The 21,493-nt window shown below is 40.6% G+C and overlaps 1 protein-coding gene across 1 annotated transcript in view; it reads left to right on the top strand.

Annotated features, from left to right (window-relative positions):
• The first annotated feature begins 1,414 nt into the window (after nt 1-1,414).
• The window catches only part of rab30 (RAB30, member RAS oncogene family), a 97,072-nt gene continuing 76,993 nt past the window's right edge, over nt 1,415-21,493 (top strand). The window contains exons 1-2 of the mRNA XM_072577689.1: nt 1,415-1,556; nt 7,627-7,691. The gene's annotated coding sequence lies outside the window, so the exon portion shown is untranslated. The remainder of the gene's footprint in view (nt 1,557-7,626; nt 7,692-21,493) is intronic.

Raw genomic sequence — 21,493 nt, 5'->3', positions numbered from 1 at the left:
ACCTTTCTTTGTGCCATGCATTCCTGCACCTGCTGGACTGTTTTTCTTCAACTCCCATTCATCTTTTGGTGCTTTTTGGTACCTTACTCAGTTGAATGCTGTGTATATATTACAATAGAGCCAAAGAAAACTGCAGATGCTGGAATCCAAAGTAGACAGTCAGGAGGCTGGAAGAACACAGCAAGCCAGGCAGTATCAGGAGGTTTTGTAGAAGTTGACGTTTCGGGTTTAACCCTTCTTCAGGATATCTTGTTGATATTAAGAGCAGCTACATGGGTTTAATGATTAAATCATTGATTGCATTGCATTTACCCCCCTTTCTTAAACCATTCTGATTTTTTCTTTAAAATGCTTCTGAAAAGTCAAACCTTTGATCAAACATTCAGCCATTCCTCTTGACATCTTTCTTACTTATGCTTATATGAAGGGCTTGTCTTAACTTGATGTAATGCAAATAATACTGTAATTTCCAGTTGTGATGCACAAAATGTTCTCCCTTCAGATTTGTTGATTTGATCTGTTGTGTTTCCAACATTTCAGTTTTGTTTTAGATTTCTAGAATTTGCTAATTTATCTTCAATATAGTTAATCAGATTTTTGCATGAATGAGTCTGGAACATTTACGTTTTTAAAACTATTATTTCCAACAGGTATAAAAGGTAATGAGTGCAGCTGGTTAAAAATCTGTGTAGTTGAATTAATTATGTCAATAGAGCTAAAGTTCAATCACCAATTACAAATTTGAATAGTTGTTCTAATCTTGAATAGTAGTCACATAACTGGAAGCAAACTACAGACCTCAGATGATGGATACTGAATGGGGACCAGATTTTGCGGGCTTTGAAATCCGCTAGAGTTTGATATCCACCAAAACTTAGTTAAAAATCACACACCAGGTTATAGTCCAACAGGTTTAATTGGAAGAACAGTAGCTTTCGGAGCGACGCCATCAGGTGAAGGAGCGTCGCTCCGAAAGCTAGTGTGCTTCCAATTAAACCTGTTGGACTATAACCTGGTATTGTGTGATTTTTAACTTTCTACACCCCAGTCCAACACCGGCATCTCCGAATCATACCAAAACTTCATTCACCAAAGCCTCGAATTTTAAGATGCTCTTGAAAGATATCCTGTGACGAGAGATTTGCACCCTAACAAAATTCAATATCATTGGTAGAGTGACAAAGAAGCATGAGAGTTGAAGAACACAAGGGAGAAAAAACACACAACAAAATTGACAGTAATGTCTCAAAATTCCACTGCCCGCAGAACTCCTCGAAGACAAAAACCCTGTGGGGTCACGCTGGTACGCTTGCGCGAACGAGATCAGGACTACAATTCCCGGCTAGCATCGCGCCTTAATTCCAGGACTCGTTTCCGCTCCAAAAGAAATTACGTCATTGTTAAAGCTCCCAGAAAGTGGGTGCATTGTGCAATGTAGTGCCTGTGGTGCAGCGCTGGACACAGTCACAAGCAGGGTATGACTGCTGCACTCTGAGATACGCTGTAACTCAACATTTCTCAATAACAACGACAGGGGAGGGGAAAAACCGACACAAGTAAGTTTTTATTTCGAGGTGGTTTTTGTGTTGTGAATGACTTCTCCTTATTTCCATCGTTCCTGTGCTTGTGTTTTCTTCCACTTCCAGCACAATTCATGGAAGTCAGACAGAAGTGGTCCTGGTTTCCGGACTGATTGGTCATTCGCTGATTTGATATTGACATATTTGCTGTTGTTTTGCATGATTTCTAAGTTGTTACAGCATTGCAGCTTATTGTTTGCAGACGCTAACAGCTATTTTTAGTTTCCTAAAGTGAGAAGATGTGATTGATTATTAAATGTTCAATATTTTAAAATTTTAATGTTGAAGTTTCATTTCATAAAGTTGTGATTTATCCTGAATCAAATCTCACAAAAATAGTTTATTTATAAAATTCCTTTTAAGATTTCAACTTTTTCTAAATTAAGTCTTATGTTCAATTTGTGGTTGGTTGGTGGGGGCTGGTGGTACTGGGGAAAGTCAATAGAAGACAACTTGAGTTTCATTTTGTTTCTTTGTTGGAAAAGGTAACTGCATTTTGTCCAAATTTATCTTGACCATACAAGAAACAGGCAACTTCTTTGTCATAGGTAATGTAAACAAACTAAACTAGTGTAGCTCCAGTGGATAAAATGAAAAATGCCTTTCAGTACTGTGTGTCTTGTACAATTATTCCACAAGACTTCAAATTGCCTCTTCTCAAAACTCACTAATGCTTCTGTACAACTTGAGGTGGTTTCTCCTTAAATGCTGATTACCTTGCACTAAACAAAAATACTTCTGTTGACCTATTTAAACACTGCATAATATATTGCCAAACTTGAAGTGGTGTGTTTTTAGATGACAAGAATAATTTTGACTGATAAATTTTACAGTTTTAAGGATACACTAACATTTGCATGATGGTCCCCATTTGGGCAAGCAAAATGGTCTCTTTTCTTTGCTGCAAAAAGTGGTTGAGGCCAAAAGATTGAATATTTTCAAGAAGGAATTACGTATAGATCTTGTGGTCAAAGGGATTATAGGGTATAGTACCCAAAGTTAGATGATTAGCTGTGTTCGTATGAATTCGCAGAGCAGCTTGAAGTCTGAATGGACAGCTCCTCTTTTCTTGTGGATCTTTGGTTTTTTTTTGATGTCATTAAGTTAAAGAAGTTTCAAAAGTGTGTCAACTTTTCATGATTGTTTACCTTGCCTGAGTTTCCCATTCTGCTTTAGCCTTTTTCCTTTGACTCAAATGCACACAATGTAAAACTGCAAGGCACCAGTAGCATACTAGAGCTTTGAGAGTTGGGAGCAGAGATGAGTGTAGTAGCAATCACTAAGGATAAAGTGCTGTGAAAGCTGAAAGTTATGAAGAGAAATAAAGAAGTTGGACTACACTCCAGGGTTTTGAACGTGATCGATGAGATTTCTGGAGGCATTGGTGCTGATCTTTCAAGAATCACAAGTCGGTGAGGGTCCCGGAGGACCGGAAAATGGGTTAAAATAACTTCCCTGCTCAGCACTAACAGAAGGCAAGAAATTATAGGTCAGTTAGCCTGACCTCGGTTGTTGGTAAGATTTTAGACTCCATTTATTAAGGGTGAGACAGCAGAGGACTTGGAAGAACGTGGTAAAATAAGGCTGAGTCAGCATGGCTTGTTCAAAGGGGAGTCATGCCTGGCAAACCTGTTAGAAATCTTGGAATTTCTACTGTGACATCTAGGGATTGTCTTAAAGACCATCAATAATACCCTTACTGGCATACAATTCATTTAAAGAAGAGGAAAACAACAGCAAAATGCCATTCCGAGATGTCACAGTAGAGCGAACAGCCAATGGGGAACTTCAAACCAACATCTACAGGCAAACAACACATTCAGACCAAATATTGAACTACAGAAGCAATCATTTCAACATCTACAACTAAGCTGCATCAGAACATTTATTTCAACGAGCAACACACTGCAGCACTGAGGAACTACACGGAGGAGAGGAAAATCACCTATACTGTGTATTCAAAAAGAACGGGTATCCAATGAACACAGTCTGCTGATTTCTCAGCGACCAACCCAAACAAGCAGACAAAACACGTCCAGAAACCCTAGCCACACTCCCCTACATCAAAGACATCTTGGAAATGCCTGCCAGACCACTCTGATTCCTTGGCATCATGGTAGCCCACAAACCCACCAACACAGTAAAACAGCAGCTAATGAACTTGAAAGACCCTATACAGACAACTAGCAAAACTAATTCATTTATAAAATACCGTGCAAGAACTGTAACAAACACTACATTGGACAAACAGGCAGAAAACTAGCCACCAGGATACATGAACATCAACTAGCCACAAAACGACATGACTCTCTCTCACTAGTATCCTTGCATACAGATAAGGAAGGACACCACTTTGACTGGGCCAACACATCCACCCTAGGACAAGCCAAACAGAGACATGCATGAGAATCCCTCGAAGCATGGCTTTCCAACCAGAACGCTATCAACAAACGCATTGAGTTAACCCCCCTAAGAAGAAGAAGAATAAGAAATGACATCACCACAGGAAATGGCATCACCAACCCAAACATTAAAAAGCAGGAATCATCAGCAGTGCTTCACCTAGAGGCCCACTGAAGATGTTAACTAGTAGGGTGACTAAACTTCTGGAAATGAACCTTCCCGCTCAGCGAGCAAACTTACATCCAGAACCTTGAAATACCTTCCACTTGGAAAGTAAGAGCTTTATTTTCAGTAGTTCAGGTTCTAAGATACTCCATTCACTCTAATTGTTTTTATCAACTTGACTCTGAAGTAGAGTTCGGGTCTATTTAACAACCGTTGCTAATTTTTGAATCTGACATCTAGATGCATCCCTAGACCTCTTGTGGCACATTGATAATACCCATACCTCTGAACCAGGAGGCATCTGCTCCAGAGGTGTGTCGCCACATCTCTAAACAGATTAGTTAGGGAGTATCTACATAGTTACAATTCAACCATTAGTACATATATTGGTTCAAAGTAGGATAGATATGTCCTTGAAGACATCTTATTGTGTGGTGCTAGTGTCCTTGCCTCTGAGCCAGGAGTCCTGGGTACAATTCCACTTGCTACAGAAATGTGTAACAATATCTCTGAACAGTCTGATTAGAAAATATCTTGCAGAATTTGTTATGGTGTACATGAAGCTAGTACACATTCCTGATTTGAAGCAGCCTAATCTAGTGTCAAATTTAATTGTACACAAAATAACCTATTTGTGCATTTGCAAATTGTCTTGGAGGTCTTTTTATTGTAGCATGTAATCTTACATTGTGATCAGTACAGAGACTGAGTTTGAAATGAAATCCGTATGGTTTAGTTTATACATGCTGTGATTGAGAGTTCAATTCTACGGTGATTGCATTGAGATGTTATATTCATAGCTTGTAGAGTACCCTATTTAGTAGTATCTTAATATAGTCCTAATAATTTTCTAAGTAATTGGGTCACTGGAACAAATAGCCCTCTCACAAACCCCAATCCAAACTTTGGATCAGATACATGGACGACACTTTTGTAATAACTAAAAGAACAGTGATCAAGAGCACACACCAGATTGTCAACTCCATAGACTGAGTTCAAAGTTGAGCGAACAAGAAATTAATGAGCAATTCCCATTCCTGATATGATGTAAGAGCAGAAAAGAGAATGCACAACAAAAGTGTACAGAAAAATCACTGCACTGACTAGATCCTGAATTATAACAGCAACCACCTAAACACCAGAGAAGCTGCATTAGGACCTTGTTCAAAAGGATGACAACACACTGCAGCATTCCCAACCTGCGAAGAGAAGAATACCTCTCCAAAGTCCTTGCCAAGAACGGATCATCCCTGCAACTTCATCCACAGATGCCTGGCATACAAACAGCGTCATGAGGACTTGTCACAACCCAACACACTTGCCACACTACATTTATGTAAAAAGCATTTCAGAACTGACAGCCAGACTCCTCCAACCATTTGGGTTTATGACAGCACATAAATCGACAGCCACGCTCAGACAACAATTCACCAGAACAAAAGACCCGATACCCATCATGTACAGGACATACATGGTGTACACAATTCCATGCAGAGACTGCAAGGAACACTATAGACAAACAGGCAGACAACTAGTGATCCACATTCATGAACATCAGTTAGTCACTAAATGCCACAATCAGATATCTCTAGTGTCTATACACACAGCTGACAAGGACCACAAAATTGACTGTGATGAAACAACAATAATAGGATAGGCCAAACACAGGACAACCAGAGAATTCCTAGAAGCATGGCACTCCTCCCCAGACTCCATCAAAAAACATATTGACCTAGACCCAATATACTGACCACTGCAACGAGCAACCGGAAGCAATGGGAATGAAACCCGTAAATTCCAACCGACACAATACAACAGCACTTCACAGGAGGCTCCACAACACTGAGGATGTCACCTAGAAAGGGGATGAAATGTCTGCAAACCAACTTCTCAGCTCAATGAGCATACCCACAACAACCGGCACTCGAGCTACCAATCTTTACACAATTGGGTCACTATTTTGCCAAGTATTGAAATGTGTATTTACCCAAATATTGTTCTCTTCAGTATCAAGCTACTGCTAGCTATACACTTACACAGAGCTACACCACCCTTAAATTCTAGTATTGAAATAATTATCTTATTATTTCTCCTCTTCAAAGCTTCTTGAAAGTTACCTCTTTAACTTGCAGTACTGCTAACCTCCATCCTCTTTTAAATGTGCTGCAGTGTTATACTGTTGGGTACTATGGTATCATCTTGGATTCACCCTGTACTGTGACTTTGGTTGATGTAGAATTCATAAAATATTTTTTGGCCTGAAATGTTTTGACAAATCCCAGAGTAATGCTAACTTAGGTGACAATATACTTTTAAGTGAAATTTAGTCTAGGGACGAGTTGATCATTACTGCCAATTATATACTTTATTTAATGCTGAATAAACTAATTTTATTGAGCATGCATCTTGTTGAGGTGTAAAAACTTCCACCTTCACTCAGATGACGTGGTTATAGTCAGTGGAGGTGTAGAAGTTGTATTGGAATCAAGGACAAAGTACAATGTTTGTTTGTTTGTTTTGCAACTGTGTGTGTATCTTGTTTGACCAAAAGCCACTGACTGAAGTGCATACAAATATTTCAAATCATAAATGACAGACTTTTCAAATTTCTAAGTGGGTGGAAAAATTAACAAGTTCACACTCCAAATAATTTCTTTATCATGATTTTCAGAAGATAAATAAATACATCACTTAACATTACCAGCAATTGAGTTAATTTTATTATATGTTATCTTTAGAAAAAGGCCAGCTGATTTAGTACAGGTACAAACATATACTCTGAATTGCAAGGCTGTAATCTGTTCCAAAGGTCTTTAGAGTCATAGAGATGTACAGCATGGAAACAGACCCTTTTGATATACCATTCCAAATGCCTTTTAAATGTTGCAATTGAACAAGCCTCCACCACTTCCTTTGGCAGCTCATTCCATACACATACCACCCTCTGTGTGAAAAAGTTGCCCTTAGGTCCATTTTATATCTTCCCCACCCTCCCCCACCCTAAACCTATGCCCTCTAGTTCTGGACTCCCTGACCCCAGGGAAAATACTTTATCTATTTATCCTATCCATGCCCCTCATAATTTTGTAAACCACTAGAAGATCACCTCTCAGCCTCTGCTCCAGGGAAAACAGCCCCAGCCTGTTCAGCCTCTCCCTGTAGCTCAAATCCTTCAACCCTGGCACCATCCTTGTAAATCTTTTCTGAACCCTTACAAGTTTCACAACATCTTTCCGATAGGAAGGAGACCAGAATTGCAAACAATATACCTTCAAACCCTGTTGGAATGTCATGGAACTATTTAAATGGCTTATATTGTATTCTCTTAGCTTTGTTATATTACAGTCTTGGAGTGGTGTAAACCCTGTATTGGCTGAAACAGTGAAACAAATATCATTGTTAATGTGCATACATACTTCACGAAAATGTCTTGTTGGGTAAAATCATACTTTTTTTTCTCCTTTCTTGTTATCCACAGGTACTTTCAGCAAGAGTTGTCAGGCAGTGGTTGAAGCAGTGGATATTGCATCCTTTGGAGGAAAAGTGGGTAAATCTACCAATTGAGTAAAATATAGTGTCATTTCTTTTTGTTTGAAGAATGTGTAGCCTTAGGATTTGTTTTTAGTCGTTAAAGAACCAAAATGGATGCAAAAGACCAACTGGCCTCCACTTGTACAGCAAACCTGTTCATGCTGGTTGGCAATCAAATGTAAACCTTGAATTTTTAGTTCCTTCTTCAACTTTTAGGAGGTTGTGATTTATCTTTTTTTTATTACCTGCTATATTAGCAAATTTGTTAATGATTGAGCTTGTGACCTTTCTGATCTGTGCAGCTGAGCTACTGATTTGGAAACTAGCTGAGTCTTGAAGGAGCTGTTCTTTTTGTGTAATAATTAACTTTTTGGAGTTGTCTGCATCCTGAGATTAGAAGAAATTTTGAGCACTGTAACCTCATTCAAAAATGTTGTTTGTATACATTTAAATAGTAAATGATTTTGTCCAGGAGGACACTGGTTAATGAATCTCTGACAAAAGGTGCAAGTAATCAAAAGTAAAATGATGAGAGAATGAACATTTTTCTTATTTTATCAAGTGTTTAGATGATATAAAGTGGCAGAACAGCTCTAGGCTGACAGCTTTTATTCTGGTCCATTGCTAATGTTATTCTGCCATATGTATTGCAAAACTAAAACAATAGCTCAGCTTTTTTTAACCTCCCTTATCTGTTATTGTCAAAGGAGTAGTTTTGCTCTATGCCTTCTGTTCAAGGTATGTTTATGTTAGAGGTAGTGCCAGCGTGAACTCTTTGCCTGTTTGACTGTGACATTGTACAATGTGGGATTAGTGGCATATTATACCTTTAGCAGTATGGGTCTCCTATGACTGAATTCAGTCCATTTTAACCACTTGTTTTCTATTCATTACTATTTTGCTGCTCAGTGCTCTGACTGTCAGTCGCGTTCTAACAGCCACTAATGCACATTGTATTGTGAAACTTGATATAATAAGATCTGTGCTTCTGATTTATTGAATGTAGATGCTTGGGTTTTTAAGTGGAATCGGCTTGTTTTGGTTCCACTCTTTCCAGACTGTTAATACCTGTGAACTGGTCAACTAACAGGGCACAAGCAAATAGCGTGGCATTTATAAAAGTGCATGTTGATCCTTTACTTAGGTTTCTTAGTTTAAATAAAAATGGGATCAAAGTCAAAGCTAATATCTACAAATCAGTGTCTACCTAAAGATGTCAAGGTTTATGAAAATGAGGAGGAAAATTCAGCTGGTGGAGTTACATATGGAAAGGTAAAGGATATGTGCTATCCATTTTGAGATACAGTATTTTAATCTATCAAAACAAACTCGCATACTAGATGAACAGTTGTATCTTTGGCATTTTCTTTGTTAAAAATTGAATTTTGACTCCTCCTAGGAACTGCAAATCTATTCCATTGTGAATTGTAACGATTTGGTTGTTAGCTTGCCTTCAGTATGGTTGGTAGATATGTTATTATCTATCTTGGGGTCTAGAAATGAGGCAAATATTTCCATATTAGAATGAGACTACAACAGTAATGTTGCACACTTCTAATGCTTCAGTTGAATATAGCTCACCAACCAATATACTGGCACGGACATTTGCTAGAACTGCTCGGGAGGATTTAAACTAGTAAGGTGGGGGGGGGGGGGTGTCTCAGGGAGACAGTGAGGAAAGAGATCAATCTGAAACTGGTACAGCTGAGAACAGAAGCGAGTCAAACAGTCAGGGACAAGGTAGAACTAATAACTTAAACTGCATTTATTTCAATGCAAGGGGCCCAACAGGGAAGGCAGCTGAACTCAGGGCAAGGTTAGGAACATGGGACTGGGATATCATAGCAATTACAGAAACATGACTCAGGGATAGCAGCTTAATGTTCCAGGATACAAATGCTCCAGGAAGAATAGAAAGGGAGGCAAGAAAGGAGAGGGAGTGGCATTTTTGATAAGAGATAGCATTACAGCTGTGCTGAGGGAGGGTATTCCCGGAAATACATCCAGGGAAGTTATTTGGGTGGAACTGAGAAATAAGAAAAGAATGATCACCTAATTAGGATTGTATTATAGACCCCCTAATAGTATGAGGGAAATTGAGAAACAAACTTGTAAGGAGATCTCAGCTATCTGTAAGAATAATAGGGTGGTTATGGTAGGGGATTTTAACTTTCCAAACATAGACTAGGACTGCCATAGTGTTAAAGGTTTAGATGGAGAGGAATTTAAGTGCCTACAAGACAATTTTCTGATTCAATATGTGGATGTACCTACTAGAGAAGTTGCAAAACTTGGCCTACTCATGGAAAATAAGGCAGGGCAGGAGACTGAGGTGTCAGTGGGGGAGCACTTTGGGGCCAGCAACTATAATTCTATTAGTGTCAAAATAGTGATAGAAAAGGATAGACCAGATCTAAAAGTTGAAGTTTGAAATTGGAGAAAGGCCAATTTTGGTATTAGGCAAGAACTTTAGAAAGCTGATTGGAGGCAGATGTTCGCTGGTAAAGGGACGGCTGGAAAATGGGAAGCATTCAGAAATGAGATAACAAGAATCCAGAGAAAGTATATTTCTGTCAGGGTGAAAGGGAATGCTGGTCGGTATAGAGAATGCTGGATGACTAAAGAAATTGAGGGTTTGGTTAAGAACACGAAGGAAACATATGTAAGGTATAGACAAGATTGATTTGAGTGAATCCTGAGACGAGCATAAAGGAAGTAGGAGTACGTTTGAGAGGGAAATCAGGAGGGCAAAAAGGGGACATGAGAGCTTTGGCAAATAGAAGTAAGGAGAATCCGAAAGGTTCTTATGAATACATTAAGGACAAAAGGGTAACTAGGGAGAGAAGAGGGCCCCTCAAAGATCAGCAAGGTGGCCTTTGTGTGGAGCCGTAGAAAGTGGGGGAGATACTAAATGAGTATTTTGTATCAGTATTTACTGTGGTAAAGGATATGGAAGATCTCGACTGTAGGGAAATAGATGGTGACATCTTGCAAAATGTCCAGATTGCAGAGGAGGAAGTGCTGGATTTCTTGAAATGGGTAAAGGTGGATAGATCCCCAGGACCTGATCAGATGCACCCTAGAACTCTGTGGGAAGCTAGAGAAGTGATTGCTGGGCCTCTTGCTGAGATATTTGCATCATTGATAGTCACAGGTGAGGTGTCGGAAGACTGGAGGTTGGCAAACGTAGTGCTACTGTTTTTAAGAAGAGTGGTAAGGGCAAGTCAGGGAACGATAGACCGGTGAGCCTGACTTCGGTGGTGGGCAAGTTGTTGGAGGGAATTCTGAGGGACAGGATGTACATGTATTTGGAAAAGCAAGGACTGATTAGGGATAGTCAACATGGCTTTGTTTGTGGGAAATCGTGTCTCACAAACTTGATTGAGTTTTTTGAAGAAGTAACAAAGAGGATTGATGAGGGCAGAGCAATAGATGTGATCTATATGGACTTTAAGGTGTTCGACAAGGTTACCTGTGGGAGACTGATTAGCAAGGTTAGATCTCCTGGAATACAGGGAGAACTCGCCATTTGGATACAGAACTGGCTCAAAGGTAGAAGACAGAGGGTGGTGGTGGAGGGTTGTTTTTCAGACTGGAGGTTTATGACCAGTGGAGTGCCACAAGGATTGGTGGTGGGTCCTCTACTTTTTGTCATTTACATAAGTGATTTGGATGCGAGCATAAGAAGTACAGTTAGTAAGTTTGCAGATGACACCAAAATTGGAGGTGTAGTGGACAGCGAAGAGGGTTACCTCAGATTACAACAGGATCTTGACCAGATGGGCCAATGGGCTGAGAAGTGGCAGATGGAATTTAATTCAGATAAATGCGAGGTGCTGCTTTTTGGGAAAGCAAATCTTAGCAGGACTTATACACGTAATGGTAAGGTCCTAGGGAGTGTTGCTGAACAAAGAGACCTTGGAATGCAGGTTCATAGCTCCTTGAAAGTGGAATCGCAGGTAGATAGGATAGTGAAGAAGGCGTTTGGTATGCTTTCCTTTTATTGGTCAGAGTATTGAGTACAGGAGTTGGGAGGTCATGTTGCAAACTCAATCAAGTTTGTGAGACAGGACATTGTTTGGCCACTTTTGGAATATTGCATGCAATTCTGGTCTCCTTCCTATCGGAAAGATGTTGTGAAACTTGAAAGGGTTCAGAAAAGATTTACAAGAATGTTGCCAGGGTTGGAGGATTTGAGGTAAAGGGAGAGGTTGAACAGGCTGGGGCTGTTTTCCCTGGAGCGTCAGAGGCTGAAGGGTGACCTTAGAGGTTTACAAAATTGAGAGGCATGGATAGGGTAAATAAGCAAAGTCTTTTCCCTGGAGTCGGGGAGTCCTAAATTAGAGGGCATAGGTTTAGGGTGAGAGGGGAGAGGGGAAAGATATAAAAGAGACCTAAGGGGCAACGTTTGCACGCAGAGGGTATGGAATGAGCTGCCAGAGGAAGTGGTGGAGGCTGGTATAATTGCAACATTTAAGAGGCATTTGGATGGGTATATGAATAGGAAGAGTTTGGAGGGATATTGGCTGGGTGCTGGCAGGTGGGACTAGATTGGGTTGGGATATCTGGTCAGCATGGACGGGTTGGGCCGAAGGGTCTGTTTCCATGCTGTACAACTCTATGACTCTATATATAATTGAGACATTTAATTTTTTTGGGATCAGTTACAGCTTGGAGAAAGCAAATAGTTAGATAATAGAGTCCTGGTATCTTCATATGTTACAAAATGTGTTTGATGTATTGGGTCATTTCCTAAATGAAATATATCAAGACCTTCTAATGGCCAATTAAGGATATTGCTATGGATACAATGGAAAAGCTTAATTGTTAATAAATCTCTTTTTCTTTTTCTTTTTCTTCTCTCTAAAACCCACACATCCTGATGCATCTCAGTCTCCTTTACTGCTTCTATACATTAAACTTTACTTCCAGTATATCAGCTAGTAAAAATGGCTCACAAGGACTGTGTACCAATTATCCCTGTTGCATTGTTCCTACATGTCAGGAAAACCCTCCTACAACCCAACATGTGGTACTCATGTGTTATGATTCAGACAGCGAGTTTCAGCTGCTTGGCAGTATACACTTTTTTTCTTTAAACGTACAATTTGTAGCCTGGAAATATGGATAGTGATGGTAGAGACTTCATAGAGTCGCAAAATTGCACGCGATATTCCAAAAGTGGCCTAATCAATGTCCTGTACAGCCGCAACACGACCTACCAACTCCTATACTCAATGCTCTGACCTATAAAGGAAAACATACCAAATGCTTCATTTCACTATCCTATCTCCCTGTGACTCTACTTTCACAGAAGTATGATCCTGCACTCCAAGGTCTCTTTGTTCAGCAACATTCCCAAGGACCTTACTATTAAGTGTACAAGTCTTGCTCTGATTTGTTTTTGCAAAATGCAGCACCTCACATTTATCTAAATTAAACTCCATCAGCCACTCCTCCAGCCCATTGTTCCAACTGATCAAGGTCCTGTTGTCATCTGAGGTAATCTTCTTCGCTGTCTACTGCATCTGCAAACTTACTAACTATACCTTCTATGATTCCATCCAAATCATTTATATAAATGACTATGAAAAGCAGTGGACCAGCACTGATCCTTGTGCCATACTACTGGTCACAGGCCTCCAGTCAGAAAATCAATCCTCCATCACCACCCTCTGTCTTCTACCTTTTGAGTCAGTTCTGTATCCAAATGGCTAGTTATCCCTGTACTCCATGAGATCCAACCTTGCTAACCAGTCTCCCGTGACGAACCTTGTCGAATGCCTTACTGAAGTCCGTGTAGGTCATGTCTACTACTCTGCTCTCATCAAACCTCTTTGTTACTTCTTCAAAAAACTCAATCAAGCTCGTGAGATATGATTTCCCACAAAGCCATGCTGACTATTCTTGTCTTTCCAAATACAAGTAAATCCTGTCCCTCAGGATTCCCTCCAACAACATGCCCACTACTGATGTCAGGCACACTGGTCTATAGTTCCCTGAGTTCTCCTTACCACCTTTCTTAAATAGTGGCACTGCGTTAGCCAACTGCCAGTCTTCCGGCACCTCACCTGTGACTATCAATGATACAAATATCTCAGCGTGGGGCTGAGCAATCACTTCCCTAGCTTCCTACAGAGTTCTAGGATACACCTGATCAGGTTCAGGGAATTTATCCACTTTTATGCATTTCAAGACACCCAGCACCACATCGTCTGTAAATGGAGAATTTCCACACTGTCACCATCTATTTCCCTACATTCTACATTTTCCATTTCATTTTCTACAGTAAACACTGATGCAAAATACTCGTTTAGTATCTTCTGCCACCTCCTGCGGCTCCACACAAAGGCCACCTATTCTCTGGTACACAGTCCTGAGCCATTTTACTAGCCCTATTCTCTCCCTAGTTACCCTTTTGTCCTTAATACATGTATATTTATAAAATCCCTTTGGATTCTCCTTACCCTATTTATCTTAACCCAAAGCTATCTCATATCCCCTTTTTGCCCTCCTTGATTGTCCCCTTAATTATACTCATCCTGCCTTTATACTCTTCTAAGGATTCTTTCGATCTCGCCTGTCTATATCAGACATATGCTTCCTTCTTTTTCTTAGCCAAAACTTCAATTTCTCTCGTCATCCAGCTTTCCTGACAACTGCTTAACAAGTTCTTTACCATTTACACCTTTAACACTATGACTGTCCTAGTTTTGTTTTGGAAAGTTAAAATCCCCTACCATAACCCAAATAACTTCCCTGGATGTATTCCCAGGAATATCCTCCCGAAGCACAGCTGTAATGCTATCCCTTGTCAAAAACACCACTTTTCCTCTCCTGCCCCCCATCCCCCTATCCTTCCAGTAGCATTTGAATCCTGGAACATTAAGCTGCCAGTCCCGTCTGTCCCTGAGCCATGTTTCTGTAATTGCTGTGATATCCCTGTCCCATGTTCCTAGCCATGCCCTGAGTTCACCTGCCTTCCCTGTGAGGCCCCTTGCATTGAAATAAATGCAGTTTACTTTATCAGTCTTACCTCATACTCTGCTTTGTTCCTGCCTGCCCTGACTGTTTTCACTCTCTCCTTTTCCCAACTGTACCAGTCTCAGATTGATTTCTTTCCTCATTATTTTCATGGGTCGCACCAACCAATCTTACTCATTCAAATCCCGAGCAGCCCTAGCAAATCTCCTAGCCAGTATATTCGTCCCCTTCCAATTCATGTACAGGTCACATCTACCCCAGAAGAAATTCCAATGATCAAAAAATGTGAACCCTTTTCCCCTGTACCAGTTGCTCAGCCACTCATTCATCTGCTCTATCCTCCTATTCCTACTGTCAGTTGCTCATAGCATTAGGAGTAATCCAGATATTACTACTCTCAAGGGCCTTCTTTTTAAATTCCTGCTGAACTCTATATATTTTCCCTTCAGAATCTCATCCTTTTTCCTTCCTTTGTCATTATACACATTGGGACTATGACCTCCTGCTGGTCCTTGGCCCCTTTTGAGAACATTCTGAGAGATCCTTGATCCTGATACCAGGGAGGCAACACACCATTCTGATTTATCGCTGCTAGCCGCAGAAACATCTTCTGTACCTCTAACTCGAGAGTGCCTTATCACAATCAATTGCTTGGAACTCAACGTACCCCTCTTTTCATTAGAGCCAGTCTTGATGCCAGAAACGTGACTGTTGGTGCTACATTCCCCTGAGAGTCCATCATCCCCTACATTTTCCAAAACAGCATACTTGAAATGGGATAGCCACAGAAAACTCCTGCATTAACTACCTACACCTCTTACCTTTCCTGGAATTAACCCATCTACCTGACTGTATCTGCAGCTTTTTTCCCTTCCTATAACTGCCATCCATCACACCCCAAGCTCTTGTAAACTCCTTATTGCCTCTAATTACCGCTCCAACTGATCCATGTGATTTGAGGATTTACAACTAAAGACACTTCCAGCAGACATAATATCAGTAAACATGGAAACTATCCCTAAACTCTCTCATCCAACAGGAAGAGCACGTCACTCTACTAAAGTCCATGTTTGCTCCTTCACAATCTACAGACCCAGAAAATAGCACTGTCTTTTAGCTGTAAAAAAAACAGTGCTCCAGGCAACTTATGGTTTATACTAATTTGCCTGTTGTGTCCAAGGATGTGTAGGCTAGGTGGATTAGCCACTGTAAATGCAGGGTTATAGGGATAGGGTGGGGGTTGTGTCTGGGTGGGATGCTCTTGACTGGTCAATGATGGGTTAAATGACTTCTTTCCATGAGGTAGGGATCCTGTGATTCTATCTACAGGTTGCTTAGACTACTTGTTTGACTTCGAGTACTGGATGAACAGAATTTCCTTCACTTCAGTATTCGTATGCTTGAAACAATTGTCACTGGTCCTGGCATGACCTGCATTCCCTGGCGACCAACTGTGTCTCTCACTGAGGCAGAACCAGCCTGTTTAGAACCTTAGTGTCATATTTGACTCTGAAATCAGCTTCTGACCATACAATTGTGCCATTATTTAACATTGCCTAATTTCACTTCCACAATATTGCCCAATCCCCTGGCAAATGTGGTTTGTTGCTGCTGATGTCCTCATTATTCCTTTTTATGTCCTCGACTTGATTATTTCAAAACACTTCTGGCCTAACTCCTATATTCCACCCTCCATAAATGTAAAGTCATCCAAAACTTGGTGGCCATGCCCTAAAAACCTGACAGATCACCTGCCTTTAATCCTAGGCATTAGATATAAATACACATTGTAAGCTTCATTTTGTATGGTCTCATCTGCTTGCTTACGTGGGACTCGTTTTACACTGATAATGAGATTTGGTTTATCATGAGACTGGGCTCGTTATTTTTGAAACAGAAGACTATTTTATATATACCCTCCTCCTCCCCACCCCACCCCCTCTGCCTAATAGTCAATCAAGGTGGGTATCTGTCTCGCTTGATCAAATTTGACAATGAACGCAGCAAGCTTCCTGGCTTAAATCTCAGTTCCACTGTCTCATTAACCCCCTGTGTGATATGATCAATCATGGTAACCAGTTTGTGTACTTGGCTGGCATGATCCAATACTCTGCATGCCATTCAGTTGTCAAAACGTGTGGTGCTGGAAAAGTATAGCCAGTCAGGCAGCATCCAGGGAGCAGGACTCTCCTGCTCCTCAGATGCTGCCTAACTAGCTGTGCTCTCCTGGCACCACATTACTTGAATCTGATCTCCAGCATCTGCAGTCTTCACTTTCTCCTAGTTGATTGACTAATTGAATGGCACAATGTTGGTTTCAGTGTCCCCAAAAGAGCTATTATTTTATTTACAAGGCTCTTTCCACGACCTACAACAGCCTGTCTAGCTGACCCTGCAAAGTTCTCTTCTCTTTGTTGACACTGGAGACTTGTACCAGTGTTAGGAGAGTTGTTCCGTAGATTTGTCGAGCAACAGTTTGATGGTTGTCTTGACATGTCCTACTTTTCGAAGCAAAATTTATCCTCTTTTATTTCTGTTCTGGTCTATGTGCTATCGCACTGCTATTCAGTCTTGCCAGATGTTGCAGCAACAGTGTGATGCTGGAAGTTCTCAACTTTGACTCCAGACCCCATGAAGTCTCATGGTGTCCAGTCAAATATGGCAAGGAAACCTTTTCTTGATTACACTTAATACACTAGTTCAGTAGATAAATCATTACTTCTCTATGTTGAATTTCAATTGAAGAAAGCACTAGGTTAGCTTGGAAACAAAATGTATTTGGCTGGGGAACCATAATGTCCATGGTGAACAATCACCCAGTAGCACCACTGACTAAACTGAGTTCTGAATGACTTGGCTGCCAGACTGGACTGCACCAAGTGGTAAGACAGCCACAGAATTATTATAGTGCAGAGGATGCCGGCCAACTTAGCATGTATGACCCGGCTGTCTGCCCGACGCTTTTACAGGAAATAGCACTCATTCAATGACAAACTCTAACAGGAAATAATCTAATCATTTCCACTTGAAATTCAACAGCATTACCATAACTATCAACGTTCTTGGGCTTATTATTACATAAAACTTGACTCTGTGTGGGTCAGGGATTTGGAATTCTGTGGTGAGTAGCTTATCTTCTCACACCTGAAAGCTGTCTACCGTCTCCATGATATAATACAAATATGATTAAATAATGTTGCTTTCTGAAATGAGTACAGCTCAAATAACACTAGACACTCAATATCATCAATTTAACCTACTTTACTGGCGTCCCATCTACCACCTTAAACATTCCATGTCTGCAATATCAGTGTACTGTGTTTTTTATGTGTGCCATCTCAAAGATACACTGCAGTAACTTGTCCAGACCTCCTCAACAGTGCTTTTCAAAACCTATGATCTCCACAACCTTGAAAGACAAGGGGCATAGACACAAGAGGACAGTACTAATTGCAATTCATGCAGCATTTGGACTTGAGGTTATATTGATATTCCTTCGTTGTTGCTGGGTGAATTTGCTGACCCACTTTACCTAACAGCACAACATGTGCATCTGTATCCTACGGACTGCAGTGGTTCAAGAAGCAGTTCACTACCACAGCCTGAAAGGCATTTAGGGATGGATAATAAATTCTGGCCTTGCAATGCCCACATCCTGTGAATGAATAAAAGATAAAACTGTCCAACAACACGATGGTGTTATTGCAATTATCACATTCACTGCACTATCAATCATGTATGTGTCATAGTATATTGATAAATGGATTGTCTTTTTGAGGTGCTTTGTTCATGTTATTCATCTTCTTCAAAGAATGGGTGTATGTCAGCGTAATGACTGCCAACTCATTACAATGCAATTGAGTGATTTATAATTGCTCCCAAAAAGCAAGGAAGCACCCAAAGTCGATTTACTTTCATAAATTTTCTTTCAGTAGTTTGAGTTTTTTTTTCTGATACAATACCTTTTGTTTTTCAAATTTGAGTTGCATTCTTTATGCTGTTTTTGAGTGCAGCCAATGCATTGTAATACTAATGAAGCAGTAATAGATTTTATCAGACTACATCAATGTTAATTCAATTTGAATCACTGAGGCATGGTATATGATAACCAAATGTCTAAAAACTCCTTTCTTACATAAATGCTTATTTTTATGCAATTCAAATTTGGTTGCACTTCATTCATTAGTTGCACCACCATCCCGACTCAAATAAGCATTATAAAAAATGAGATATAGCAATTAGTATTGCATTTATTTATTCAGCTCCTTCTGTGTAGTGCTATACAAACAAAGTTTTTTTTTCATACTAATTAGGGTTGCTTCTCACTTGGAAAGGGGTTGAGCATAGTATTGGAACTAACCAGAGAGCAGGCTACATGAAACTTTGTAGTTGAGTAATAAGACAGGGTATATAGATGACCCCAGAGTATGGTATCTTGAGAGAGCAGCAACATACAGTAGTTGAATTTTACAGCTTCAAAGGGAGAACAGTGGGTCTGAGATTAGTATTTTAACCTTAAGTGCACCAATCTGGGCATCAAACCTGAGATAGCTGAAGTGAGTTAAGATATTTGGAGAAACAATGGCAGACAGTTAAGAGAATATTTTGGGAAAAAATACATTCCTACTCTAAAGAATGAATCACATGGGAGCATCATGTGGGAGGACCCGCATGGGAGTGGGGGGTGGGGGCGAGAGACAATAGAAAATAAGTGCAGGAATACGCCATTCTGCCCTTCGAGCCTGCACCACCATTCAATATGATCATGGCTGATCATCCTTAATCAGTATCCTGTTCCTGCTTATCTCCATAACCCTTGATTCCACTATCCTTGAGAGCTCTATCCAACTCTTTCTTAAATGAATCCAGAGACTGGGCTTCCACTGCCCTCTGGGGCAGAGCATTCCACACATCCACCACACTCTGGGTGAAGAAGTTTCTCCTCATCTCTGTCCTAAATGGTCTACCCCGTATTTTTAAGCTCTGTCCTCTGGTTCGGCACTCACCCATCAGCGGAAATATGTTTCCTGCCTCCAGAGTGTCCAATCCTTTTAATAATCTTATACATTTCAATCAGATCCCCTCTCAGTCTTCTAAACTCAAGGGTATACAAGCCCAGTCGCCCCAGTCTTTCAGTGTAAGGTAATCCCGCCATTCCAGGAATTGACCTTGTGAACCTACGCTGCATTCCCTCAATAGCCAGAATGTCTTTCCTCAAATCTGGAGACCAGAACTGCACACAATACTCCCAGGTGTGGTCTCACCAGGGTCCTGTACAGCTGCAGAAGAATCTCTTTGCTTCTATACTCAATTCCTCTTGCTATGAAGGCCAGCATGCTATTAGCCTTCTTCACTACTTGCTGTACCTGCATGCTTACCTTCATTGACTGGTGTACAAGAACACCCAGATCTCTTTGTACTACCCCTTTACCTAAATTGATTCCATTTAGGTAGTAATTACCTTCTTGTTCTTGCCACCAAAGTGGATAACCATACATTTATCCACATTAAACTGCATCTGCCATGCATCTGTCCACTCGCCTAACTTGTCCAGGTCACCGTGTAATCTCCTAACATCCTCATCACATTTCACCCTGCCATCCAGCTTAGTATCATCAGCAAATTTGCTAATGTTATTGCTAATACCATCTTCTATATCATTAACATATATATTGTAAAAAGCTGCGGTACCCCACTGGTAACTGCCTGCCATTCCAAAATGGAGCCATTTATCACGACCCTTTTTTGTTTCCTATCAGCCGACTAATCTTCAATCCAAGTCAGTACTTTGCTCCCAATACCATGCACCCTAATTTTGCTCACTAACCTCCTATGTGGGACTTTATCAAAAGCTTTCTAAAAGTCCAGGTACACCACATCTACTGGATCTCCCTCGTCCATCTTCAGAGTTACATCCTCAAAATTCCAGAAGATTAGTCAAGCGTGATTTCCCCTTCATAAATCCATGCTGACTCTGACCTATCCTGTTACTACCATCCAGATGTGCCATAATTTAATCCTTTATAATAGACTCCAGCATCTTTCCCACCACTGAGGTCAGACTAACTCGTCTATAATTTCCTGCTTTCTCTCTCCCACCTTTCTTTAAAAAGTGGTATAACATTAGCCACCCTCCAATTCTTAGGAACTGATCCCGAGTCTGTCGAACTCTGGAAAATAATCACAACGCATCCATGATTTCTTGAGCCACCTCCTTCAGTACCCTAGGATGTAGACCATCAGGCCCCGGGGACTTATCAACCTTCAGACCTAACCGTCTCTCCAACACCAATTCCTGGCAAATATAAATTCCCTTCAGTTCAAGTCCTTCAGCCACTGTTACCTCAGGGAGATTACTTGTGTCTTCCCCAATGAACACAGATCTGAAGTACCAATTCAATTCTTCTGCCATTTCTTTTGTTCCCTGTAATATATTCCCCTGTCTTCAAGGGCCCAATTTTAGTCTTAACCATTTTTTTGCCTTGTACATCACTAAAAAAAGCTTTTCCTATCCTCTTTTATTATTGGCCAGTTTATCTTCGTACCTCATTTTTTCTCTGCGTATGTCTTTCTTAGTAATCCTCTGTTCTTTAAAAGCTTCCCAGTCATCCATTTTCCCACTTATCTTTGCTATGTTCTACTTTTTCTCTTTTAACTTTATATGTTTCCTAACTTCCCTCGTCAGCCATGGCCACCCATGCCGCCTCCTAGGATCGATCTTTTTTGGAATGAACTGATCCTGCAACTTCTGCATTATACTCAGAAATATCCGCCATTGTTCCTCCACTGTCATCCCTGCTAAGGTATTGCACCATTGAACTTTGGCCAGC

Source organism: Chiloscyllium punctatum, chromosome 9 (assembly GCF_047496795.1).
Source record: "Chiloscyllium punctatum isolate Juve2018m chromosome 9, sChiPun1.3, whole genome shotgun sequence".
Classification (NCBI taxonomy): domain Eukaryota; kingdom Metazoa; phylum Chordata; class Chondrichthyes; order Orectolobiformes; family Hemiscylliidae; genus Chiloscyllium; species Chiloscyllium punctatum.
The sequence above is the reverse complement of the archived record's forward strand: the minus strand, read 5'-3'. Positions and strand labels throughout refer to the sequence as shown.